The sequence below is a fragment of the Tenrec ecaudatus genome, chromosome 1 (assembly GCF_050624435.1).
Source record: "Tenrec ecaudatus isolate mTenEca1 chromosome 1, mTenEca1.hap1, whole genome shotgun sequence".
In the NCBI taxonomy this organism is placed as follows: domain Eukaryota; kingdom Metazoa; phylum Chordata; class Mammalia; order Afrosoricida; family Tenrecidae; genus Tenrec; species Tenrec ecaudatus.
In genome coordinates this window covers 306288004-306301179 of record NC_134530.1, presented here as the reverse complement: position 1 = coordinate 306301179, position 13176 = coordinate 306288004, and positions in this window count along the sequence as shown.

Sequence of the window (13176 nt, the reverse complement as noted above, 5' to 3'; positions counted from 1 at the left end):
TGTTTTATTGTATTTTCAGCAGAATATATACATTTCATTTATATGGGTTTTCATTTAACTATTTCTATGTAACTTGTTGTATTACATTGGTTAACTGGTTTGTTTGGGTGTTTTTCCCAATCCAAAATAAAGCAGAAAAATTGAAAAGAACAAACTAAGAAGGGGTTAAAAGGGGAAACAAATAAGTAGATGTTAAATTTTATTATAACTGTATCTGCAACAATTCTTTTTCTGATGTACTCTGCCTGTGGGCAGGGTTTTCCACATCCCTAGTCAATGGTCTAAGGATATTCCAAGGTGCTCTCTGCAAGTGGATTTTGGACCTTTGCTTTCCTACATAACCTACATTTCCCTACTCTGCTCTAGGAGTTTTAAAATTTGCAATCCTTGGATCACACAGAGACATGCTTCTTTGTTGTTAGCAGTCTCTTCTCTTTCAATGGTATTTCTAAGGCTTGTAGTGAAACAGTCAGGTTGGGAGGAGCCAAGATCTTACAGTCTTTGTGAATTGGTATTAAATATTCAGTTATGAAAGAAAGAGACCGATGAAAAGCTAAAGAATAATAATAATGACTTGGACATTTTCCTTTAGACTTGTTTCCCTCTGCTGTGTCTGTGTCAGTAGACTGCTCTTGCATACTCTTCCACCGTGATCCACAGATTCCTGATCTGAAACAGGTGGATTCATAGAGAGCTATGACCCCTGCTCCCTCTCAGTGACAGACTGAGTGAGCCCTGCATGGGCTATGACTTCTAATGACTCACAAGGCCTCCAATGAGGAAAATTGCTTTTAGAAGTATTGTGGTATGCTGAAACAGCTAAATCAGGAGAACTTTTGGTCACCTAAATATTCCCAGTCAGTTCCCAGCCTTCCCTTTCAAAGATCGACTGTCTTGTAAAAATAAGTTATTAAGGAGAAGATCATTTGTACAAGTCACCTGATCACAGATAGCCTGTTGCAATCTCTGAAGTCATGACTTCAAGCAATGCCACAGAGGTGAAAATAATGCAATGCTCTTGGTCAAACCTCGGCTTCCATACAAAATACTTTGGGGCATTCAAAAAACAACAACTTTAAATCAACTCATGCTTGAAATACATCAGGGTACGTTTTTTAACTATAAGAAGAAAACATAGTTCTGGATGAGCTGCTCACAGGGGTAGGAACTCTTTCACCTGAGTGAAAGAATAGTGTTGCCTTTGCTATTTCTTGGTCAGTGAATTTAATCTACCTTTTACTCTCCAGAAATTCCTCATAACTGAGGCCCCAAATGACACTTTAAAGCATTTCCCAGCTCTTTTACTTCATTATTTCAAATACAAGTTTACCCCACTACGTGATAGCAGAGCATTCTTATGGAACCCTCTCTAAGTCAATTGAAGAAGCAATGACCACTAATTCATATTAGATTTTAAAAGCAAGCCTAGAAACCGCAATTATACATACCAATATACTATAATAACCCTGAACACATAGTAAAAGCAAGAATATGATAAACTCACAGCTGAGGTGAAGTAGAACTGTGTATGTGGAATGTCATCCCTAGAGAAGGTAATTGCTGATGCTACTCTTGTTGCTAGGGGTGTGTGCTGTCTCCTTAGCTCTTTCAAGACTCAGTTGTATCCTCCCGGGATACAAGAGTACTTTGTTCTAACAAATTTGCATTCTGAGATGCTCACCCTCTGGACACAATCGCTGAAGACACAACGGGTGCATAAGCAACTGTGGTGAAAAAGGTGGGTGGTGCCTGGCTTTAAAAAGATACAGTATCTGGCGCACATGGAAGAGCACGCTGCTGGTGTGATCATAGAGAAGCCATCGGACCGGGTAATAAGCATCAGAAGACACAAAAACAAACAAAGAAAAACATACTGTTGAGAAAGAGGCAAGGCTGGAGCAGATACCCAAAGCCCGTCTGTAGACAATGGAACAATCCCCCCACAGAGGGGCCACAGGGAATGGATGAGTCTACCAGGGTTCAGTAAAGCATCAAGGAACACACTATATTCCTCTAGTTTCTTGAGGCTTCCTCACCCCTCACTGTCATGACCCCGGTGCTGCTTTCCAGCACGGACAAGACTGGAACATACACACAAGTATAGATAAGAGATGGGGCTTACAACAAATGGAATCCAAGAACAGGAGTGGGAATAGCAATATCAGAAAGGTAGAGGGTGGGTCTTGGGGAGGAAAAGAGAAAGGGGGAACTGGTCACAATGATAGACACAGAACCGCACACCCCTCTCCAGGCGGAAGAACAAAAGACAACATGGCGGAAGGGAGACAGCATTTGGTATAATATATGAAAATAATCATTTATAATCTTTCAAGGGTGTATGAGGGTGGCGAGGGAGGGAGGGAAGAAAGAGGAGCTGATACCAAGGGCACAATAGAAATAAATGTCTAGATAAGAATGAAGGCAGTATATGTACAAACATGCCTGATGCAATTGAAGTATGGATTGTAACAAGAGTTGTAAGAGCCCCCACAAAACAATCAAACAAAAGAGTCCCCAATAAAATGATCTTTTATTTTATATATATATTACAGGTTTGACATAGGGGGAAAAACTAAGTGATATTGTGTTTTAAATTTTCTGTTGAAGCAGTGTGTTTTCAGGAATGGTAGCTATTTTGAATTAAGTGAAAGAAAACTTTTTAGGTAACCTAGATTTGTGTGCAATTAGTGAGACACATATGTCCCCAAAGGGGGGAGGGGTGGGTTCAAAGGGAGATCTTTGGTGCTGGAATTAGTTCGGGATGAGGTCCATTTCTTCAGATTCATGCAATCACAGCCCCCCATCAGATGGTAGCATATATTAAAAGTGGGATAGTGTCCCACTAACTCTCAGAGGTAAAAAACAAAACAAAAACATGCATGTGGGCACTATATGTCCCTCAGGTCACATAAGTATTGTCAGCCTGTTGCAAAGCAAATGCTGAAGACTAATTTTGCTTTGGGGAAATCCCCTCAAGTGTCTTTTAGTTAGCAAAAACAGGTCTTAATGAAGCTGCTTTGTAATAGCAAAGAGACATAAAGTGAACTTACAACAAGTTTGCGATTCCTGTGCTGATATTGTGGGGGGAGGCCAGACGCTCACAGGCATCCTCCCTGAGGGTGATCAGTTGCCAAACTGCAGTGGTCCCCACTCCCTGCTGTTAAAGACAATGGACGCCTGCAGACATCTATTCGGTTCCAGTAGGTGGGGTTTACACCCTCATGGTTCCTATGGAGATCTAGGGAATGGGTCAAAGTTAAGCCGCCATCCTAAACCTAGGATCTGCCCATCTTGTCACATGTATAACGCCAACCCCTCCCCTTCCTATTGCGTGTATGTCCCTAGACCACTCCCCTCTCATTACTGTATTAACTATAGGACAGGCCCTTCCAGTGATATATGGCCTCACCTGTAATTAAGGGGCTTGCATGTCCCCAGAGAATATAAAAGGCCTGGTTAGCATTAAATTTATCTCTTTCTCTCCCTCCACGTGGACCACCAAGTGGGACTGAGGTGAGCATGCTACTATGAAATGTGTCTGACTCCATTTATTTCAATACTTCTCTTCTATCTCTCATGCTCTCTATAACTTTACTATGATCTTTACTTATTATCGCTGTGCAATTGCACCTACTGGACCCGTAATGATGTGTCAGGGGCTGGCTTCCCCTGACATGATATCCTGTACCTTTATCTCTTCTTTGTGTCATGCATTTTGGAGATGAAGATGAGTTTGGAGCTTTAGTCTACCATCCTTACTCCGTCAGTGCCTGTCCATGCCCTCTGCACTTCTGTTTCAGTTTCCTGTGACTGCTGTACCACAAACTTGGTGACTTGAAATAACACTCCATTAATCTCCTACAATTCTGAAGATCAGAAGTCAGAAATTAATTCCACTGGATGGATATAAAGTGCTTGCAGGTCCAAGCTCCCTCTGGAGGCTACAAGATGAAATTTTCCTTTAAAAAAAAAGTTTCTACAAGGAGCCCTGGTGGTGTGGTAAGTTAAGGGTTGAAATGTTAACCACAATGTTGTGGTTCAAATCCACCCTTCAAGAGACTTCTGTTGGTCTCACTTAGAGACATATTATCCCACTAGTTGTACAACATTCTATGTTACCTCAAAAATATTTTTCCATTTCTTTTGGAACAGTTTCTGTTCCTGAAAACACAACATCAACAAGAAATTTAAAGCAGAAAGTAATTCTGTCTTGAAAGGGTCAAAGGAACATGAGGAATGTGGTCATTTAAATGGGCACATTCTTCTCTAAGAAAATATTGGGATTCTTTTAAAAAGAAAGGGACGATGGATATTGGATAGACACTAAGCAGCCTATGCCACCGATCCTTACCTTAGGCACTCTTGAGTGAGAGGGGGTTTAGATGGCCAATTCCTGCCCACGTATCTCCCCTTATCAGTCCAACCCCAATGGGGAGCTCTGACTGTTTTGAGGACTCTCAGTGTGGGCTTTAGAGAGGCCCTCTGGGTCTTGGGGGCTTGTCAAAGAGTAGCATTCACCCTATTGTGTATTTCTTCTTGGTTCTTTGCTGCCTGCTGGAACCTGAGAGTAACGAATTCATGTAATATTTATCAAGGAGGAAAAGCCAGCCCATTCCCCAGGAGGAAGGTCAGGTGTCTGCAGTAAAGGTTTACAGTCTGTCCTGTAGGGTTGCTACAGGGTGGAATTGACTCAATGACCCTCAGCTAGAGCTGTATTTCTAGCATTTTTGCTTGTTTGCCCTTTTCTGCATCTTCAAAGTCAGAGGTGTAATATTGTGTTGCACTGGTCCTATTGTCTTTTTCCGTGTCATGGATTCCCTGCCTCCTCTCTCTTAAGGACCCCTGTAATTGCATTTGGGACTCATTCTGATGAACCAGGAAAATCTCCTCTTGTTGTTGCTGTTAGGTGCCGGTGGGCCGGTTCCCGGTTCCCACTCACAAGACACCATCTCCTCTTGGGCCATCCTCACATCTGCGCTTATATTCGAGTCCCATTTTAAGATCTTTAATTGAATTACACCTACAAATCCCGTTTGATAAATAAACTAACATTGACAGGCTCCAAGATTTAGGACCTGGATATCTTTATTTAATTCACCACCCTTACTGCTCTTGGGGGAATATCACTTTATTTAAATGTATAATAGTTTTGGTGCTTTATTATAAAACTGTTTAGCTAACCTAATAGAAAAGTTTGGAGACAACGATGAAGTATAAGGAACAGAGAACAATGCCAGACGGAGTGATGAGCAATGAGTGCCGGCAGGATCACGGATGGTGGTGAGGCATCCAGGCAATCGTGGATTGGCATCCACTCCATCAAGGTGAACTAGCTCATCCTCACAAAGACAGAACTGATGATATGGGTGCGAAAGCAAAGTGTGGTGAAGAAAGGAGAAGGTGCCCAACTGTCAAAAAGAATAGTGTCTGAGGTTTTAACAGCTTGTCTGAAAACAAGCAACCAACCACCTACGTGAGGCATCAAGTCAATCTACATGGGAGAAGCACACTGGCCTATGTGATCCAACGATTGTAAATAATATTATCCAAGTCTAAGGGAGGAAATGATATCAGAACTTAAATTGTGGACACCTGGTTTGCAGAAGGCTCTGAATGGCAGTGGGTGCCCCAAATCCATTTGCTGGATCCTCACATGGATTAAGGCCCTGTGATCCTAGTTGAGGGTGTGAATGGCCCTGTTATCAGACAGAGATAACAGTGTAAAGTGCATTATGGTAGAACTAGGTAAGATAAAATGGAACACCTTACCATTTGATCTCCCTTTTGACCCATTTTAAAGTTGTCTTATCCAAAAAAAAAAAAAAAGTGAAAGGCAAATACACATAGATTGAGCTTCCAGTGAATCTCCTCTGGCCAGGGACTGGTGTTGTGCATAACCTTGCTATCCTGCAGAGTGCAATGAAAAGTGGATTGTTGCAGATCCAATTAAGTAAAAAATATAACACCTTATCCTTTTCTCTCCCTTTTGGCCAATTTAAAATTTATTCTGGTTTTTTTTTTTTTGGCATTTCCTGCTTTCTTTTTGATTGTTTATTGTATTTTCTCCATTGTGTGTGTATATGTGTGTTTTCCGCTATATGAAATCCAGGCTGGGTGGATCTGTAGAGATAGTAACTGGATTAATGTCTTATTGGCAGTGTGCTGGGTGCGAGAAGTTGGAGGGGGATGGGGAGCTGGTAGAAGCGGGTGCAGGAAGGAAGAAAATGTTGTGGAACTGATTGTGGTGATGATTGTGCAGCTGTTTATGAGATGGTCCAACTATTCAAGTAAATGACATGTGACTTTTCTATCTGCATAAAATAATAATAATATAAATTATCAAGGGTTCATGGAGGAGGGATAGCAGGGAGGGAGGAGAAAATATAAGGAGCTGATACCAAGGGCTCAAGCAAATCTTTTGAGAATGATGAGGGAAACAAATGTACAAAAGTGCTTGACACAATGGATGTATGTGTGGATTGTGATAAGAGTTGTATAAGCCCCCAATGACATGATTTAATTATTTAAAAAATAATCAACAAAAATCAATAACAATTCCTGATACATTTGAAGCAGTAATTTCAATGTCCACTATTCTTTTCCAACACCAAAATTCAAGTGCATCAGTTCTCTGCTTTTCCTTATTCCATATCCAACTTCCACAGCATAGGAGGGAATTGAAAATACCAATGCTTCGGTCTGCTCCACCTTCTCCTCACAGTGGAACATGTGATCCTTTCTGGCATTCTCTGCTTTCAGCCAAGGTCGAGCTGATGCCAACAATGGTATCTTTTATTTCACTTTCTCTTCGGAATCTGGCTTAAATCACTGGCAGCTCCCTGACCATGTACTACTGCAACCATCGCTGATGATCTTCAGCAAAAGTGTGTGCATGTGATACATATACTATTGTTCAATACTTTCCATGCTTTGTTGGGCCACCTTTTTTTGGAATGGGTACAAGTATGGATATTTTCCAGTCAGTTGGCCAGGGAAATGTCTTCCAAATGTCCTGGCTTGGGTGAAGGAGTGCTTGCAGAGCAGCATCAACTAGTTGAAGCATTTCAATTGGTGTTCTTCATCTGTACCCCTTGACGTGGTTCAATGTCAACTAGTTCATTTGAGACAGTAGCGTTGAGCATTTTTCCATCTTCTTTTGCTGTTTCTTGCCTCATTCACTATCTTGCCCATAGAATCATTCAGTATGGCAACTTGAGGCTTGAATTTGTTCTTGGTTCCTCCACGTTAAGATATGTTGACTATCTTGACAGTTGCCTTTGGCTGGGACTGTCACACCCATAAGACCGCATGATGGTGGCTGCTAAAAAGAATAAAACTGCTCAAGTCTATCAACTCTAGGTCCCAACGCATTACATCAAGTGGACAATACAGGTGGGTTAGAGCAGACTCAGAAGATGATCCAACAAGGCGAAGGGAAAGTGGCCATCCTTGCCAACCACTGCCTGGTCTTGAGGAAATCTGCAATAGAGTACTACCCCGTGTTGGCCAAACCGGTGTCCCTTACTACAGTAGCCATAAGATCAATTTGGATACCACTTGTGGAACTTACTACTGAATATGCACACTGGTTATCATTTTTTGACTTTTCTATTAAATACCTTTATTGGGGGCTCTTACACCTCTTATCACAATCCATACATTCATCCATTGTGTCAAGCACATTTGCACATATGTTGCCATCATCATTTTCAAAGCATTTTCTTTCTACTTGAGCCCTTGATATCAGCTCCTCATTTTTTCCCTCCATCCCTCATGAACCCTCAATAAATTATATATTGTTATTTTCATATCTTATCAATGTCTCCTTTCACCTACTTTTCTGTTGTTCATCCCCCTGGAAGTGGGTTATATGTCGATCCTTGTGAGCAATTTCACCTTTATCACCCCACTTTCCTCTTGCCCTTGATAACTCTATTCTCATTTTTGCTCCTGAGACATTTATTTGTCCTGCATTCCCTTTGTTGTGAACGCTTATCTGTAGCAGTGTACATATTCTGGTCTAGCCAGATTTGTAAGGTAGAATTGAGGTCATGATATGCTGTTTCCCCAAAGCTAAGACATCCCCCGAAAATAAGACCTACTTACAGTTTTGCCTCTCGCTGGTATATAAGGCATCACCCCAAAATAAGACCTCCACGAAAATAAGGCTCCTCAAAGCAACCATGACTCTGGACTCTGGACTGTAGCAGAGGGCACCGCCCCGCAGCTCACTGTTGACCCACGGCGCAGCTGGAGCAGACAGGAAGTGTGAGGCCTCTTTTAATAAAACAATAAACAATAAATGTGTACCATATTCTTCTTCATGTAAAAATAAGACATCCCTTGAAAATAAGACCTAGCACGTCTTTGGGAGCAACAATTAATATAGAACACTGTCTTATTTTTGGGGAAACAAGGTAATGGGTCGGGTGGGTGACGAAGGAGGCATTATAGAACTGAAAGACAGGTGTGTGTTTCCTTGGTGCTATACTGCATGTTGACTGGTTCGTCTCTTCCGTGTGACCCTTCTATAAGGCGATGTCCAACTGTCTACAGGTCAGCTCTGGTTCTCCACTCTGTGCCTCCCACCCCATTCACATTGGTATGATTTTGTTCTGGGTCTTTGAGGCCTGATGCCTGATCCCATGTGTGCTTCTTCCATGTGGGCTTTGCTGCTTCTCAGCTAGATGCACTGACCATTATTGATCCAGGTGGTTCTGAACAGAGTGGTGAAAAATAAAACCTGCGATATTTTCTTTAACAAAACTAGTCAGAGCTACTTTATTTTAAAGATATGCTGAGTGCCTAATTTCTTTCTGGGTTTCTAACTCTAGGTCTTTGCACATTTCATTATAATATTTTACTTTGTCTTCCCAGCTGCCTATTGAAATTTTCTATTCAGCGTTTGGACTTCATCATTTCTTTCATTTGCTTTAGCTATTCTGTGATCAAGAGCAAATTTCAGAGGCTCTTCTGATATCTAGATTGGTTTTCCGTTCTGGTCTTTTGAATGCCTTTTTGCTTTCTTCATGTTTGATGTTCTTGATGTCCTGCCACAGCTCAAGTCTTCTGCCAGTGTTCAATGTGCCAAATCTATTCTTGAGATGTTCTCAAAATATGCAAGGTCCTACTTTGACTGTCATGAACTTGTTTTAATTTTCTTCAACTTCATCTTGAATTTATATATGAGCAATTTATGGTCTGTTCCACAGTCAGTCCCTGGTTTCATTTTGTGGATATTGAACTTTCCCACAGTTTCTTCCCACAGTTGTATTCAATTTGATTTCTGACTTTCCCATCTGGAGAAGTCCATGTGTGGAATAATTGTTTATGTTGTTGAAATGGTACTTGAGAGGAACAAGTTGTTGATCTTGAAGAATTCAATCTTTTCATTCACCAAGGTCATATTTTTCAACTACTGTTCTTCTTTGTTTCCAACTTTTGCATCCTAATCATCAATAATTACGCATGCATCTTGGTTGCATGTTTGGTTAATTTCAGCTAGAAGAAGTTAGTAGAATTTTTCCACTTCTTCATTGCTAGCTTTTGTGGTTGGTGCACAATTTTGAACAATAGTTTTGTTAACTGGACTTTCATGTATGTGTATAGATCATACCCTTTCACAGACAGCATTGTACTTCAAGATAGACCTTGAAATGTCCTCTTTGACTATAAAGGTGAAACCACTTCTGTTTAATGTGCCATTCCCAGCACAGTGCACCACATGCTTGTCTGCCTCAAGATGACAAATACAAGATGACAAGTCCGTTTCAGTCACTAATGCCTAGGATATTCACATGTTCATTTAATTTTTAATGAGTTCCTGTTTTCCTAGATCCATACATCTAACATTCCAAATTCCAATTGATAGAGACTTGAAGCTTAGTGTCTCTCATTTTGAGTCATGCCCATTGGCAAATGTCGCTCCTGAAAGTTTCCTCCATCAAGTCCTGATGGTCAGCTCAGCTTTGAGAAGGCGGCCCTTCCTCCGTCAGAGTTGAAGTAGCTTCCAGCCTGAGGAGTTCATGTTCCAGCACTCTGTCTGGCAATGTCCAGAACCTGCACAGGGTGCTGCTGCTGTTCCTAAGTTTTTCAGTGGCCAGTTCGTTCGATGTTGACACCATAGTCCCTATTCATAGTCTGCCTTAGTCTGGAAGCTCCGCTGAAGCCTGTTTACCTTGGGTGACCTTGCTGGTATTTGAAATACAGGAAAAGTAGCGTCCAGTGTCACAGCCACATGCAAGCGACCACAGTGTGAATAACTGACAGGCAAATGGTGGAGGTCAGTGCATCATCATTTTCCATTCTGAAATTTGTTTGGGCTTTCCTTTTGGTATTTTGTCATGTTGGAGTTCTTATTTTCCTTTATTTCTTGGATTATTCAATAATAAGTGCTTACTGCAGCACACTTAGAAGGGGGGGGAAGGTAAATATACTGAAGAAATATTAACTATGCTTACACCCCTATTTCAAAAGTTTTCTTGAGGTCAAATTTATTACTATTTTTGTCTATAGAATTTTGTATTTTGGATCATAATTAAAGTGGCATTCCCTACCCCAAAGTCGTTTAAAATTATTTAATTTATTTTTTTTACATTTTATTAGGGGCTCATACAACTCTTATCACAATCCATACATATACATACATCAATTGTATAAAGCACATCTGTACATTCTTTGGCCTAATCACTCTCAAAGCGTTTGCTCTCCACTTAAGCCCTTTGCATCAGGTCCTCTTTTTGTCCCCCCATCCCTCCCCACTACCCCCCTCCCTCATGAGCCGTTGATAATTTATAGATTGTTATTTTGTCATATCTTGCCTTATCTGGTCTCTCCCTTCCCCCCCTTCTCTGCCGTCCCTCTCCCAGGGAGGAGGTTACATGTGGATCCTTGTAATGTGTTCCCCCTTTCCAACCCACTCACCCTCCACTCTCCCAGCATCGCCCCTCACACCCTTGGTCCTGTAGGTATCATCCTCCCTGAATTCCCTGTGCCTCCAGCTCCTATATGCACCAGTGTACAACCTCTGCCCTATCCAGTCCTGCAAGGTAGAATTCAGATCATGGTAGTTGGGGGGAGGAAGCATCCAGGATCTGGGGGAAAGCTGTGTTCTTCATCAGTACTACCTCGCACCCTGACTGACCCATCTCCTCTCCTATACCCCTCTGTGAGGGGGTGTCCAGTGGCCGACAAATGGGCCTTGGGTCTCCACTCTGCACTTCCCCCTTCATTCACTATGGTATACACACACACACATACACACACACATATATATTTTTTTGCATGATGTCTTTTACCTGGTCCCTTTAGCACCTCATGATCGCACAGGCTGGTGTGCTTCTTCCATGTGGGCTTTGTTGCTTCTGAGCTAGATGGTTGCTTGTTAAGACCCCAGACACTATCTCTTTTGATAGCCGGGCACCATCAGCTTTCTTTGCCACATTTGCTTATGCACCCGTTTGTCTTCAGCGATCATATCATGGAGGTGTGCAGCCAATGATATGATTTTTGTTCTTTGATGCCTGATAACTGATCCCTTCAGGAAGAACTCTTAAGCTCTGGTTTTATAACTCTCCAGTATCATTTAGAATTCAGTCTACAGTGTTTTTTACAAATGATTACCCAAATTTTGTAACACCTATTATGGTATAGTCCATATTTGCCCATAAAAACTCACTATCAAGTTCATTGCAACTCGTAGTAACCCTATACAGGGTTTCCAATAAATCTCACAGAGGCAGATGCCTCATTTTTCTTTTGAGGACCAGATGGTGGGTTTAAACCCCATAGCAAATGATTTTCAGTCACATTCTCATAATTCTAGATCTGAATATAGAAGCAAATAGGGTGTAGAACATTTGAATTGCACAATTAGCAAGTTTGATTAAATGGATATATGGTATAAAATATCTGATGAGAATGGTGATCCTTCACAAATATTACATTCTACCAGTTACACTATTCGTTTAAACACAGCTAAAAACTCTTAGCTTTACACCCTTCCTTCCTGTGACCTCCTTTCCTGCTGTGATAGGTAAGGTTGAGTGACAGCTTGTTGTGTTTTCAGCAGTTTGGCACTCATGATATACTTTGGCGTTCATGTCATGTGTCTGATGTAACATAATCTGCTAAAAGCAGCCACAAGTTGCAAGGGAGTATCCCCCAGGGTTTGGCATGACAATTTGTATGGAGGTTCTAGCCGTGCATACGTTCCAGGATACAGAGTGTGCGATTACGTTCCTATATACCCAAATGATATTCTAACACGTTTTCCTATCCAAAACTCCTTACAAAGCACTGCTCAGTTTGTTTTTACTTTTCTTCAGCGTATAGCTGGTGCAGATATATACATGATATGTTAAGGGATTTTGTGAATAAAATGTATTAGGCATGGGCATGTTCTGTCTTCTGAATAAAATGGCAAATCCTTCAGATAATGTAAGAGTTTATCCCTCAGCTGTGAATTAATACCATGTAAAGAAAGACCGGCTCTTCTGACAAAAATCCATGAAATATGTTTTGAGGCATAGCTGAAGGCAAACAGAAATAAAAAATTTTTAAAATCCATCCATGTCAGTGATTCATAAGTCCACTTGAAATCGAGTCTGCACCAGTCACCATATAGACTAATAATTCACTAGAAACACTGGCTACCACCCTAGTAGTACTTTACCTCAAGGTCTAGTTAAACCCAGATCATGCTAATGCGTTTTCCGCACTTTCTACACATTCCATTAATGAGTTCTTAACTTCCAATCACAAAGGACCTCGTCCAACTCGCACTGTTTACTCTTCCTCTTCAACTGAACTAACAACAACAACAACATTAGCAACCAGGGGATCTCTGCAAAATTCCGGTCTCAGAAATCACTGTGCTTGCCAGCTTCTTTCATGAGACATCACCTTGAATTAGTAGGGTACGCTATGGCCCTCGGGTTCAAATCCCAATTCCTTTCCCAATCAAGGCTGTCCAACTCACACACAGCAAAAATAAGTGTGTCCACAAGCAGAAGAGCGCTCTTTTCCTGTACCTTGGTGAAAGATATCTCCAAGGATCTCATGGACAGGAGAAAGGACACTGGCTTTATTATTATTATTACGGTGTATTTTAAAACATCTTTATTTAAATACCCTATACCAAAAAGCTTACTGCCATGGGGTTGAATCTCACAGTGA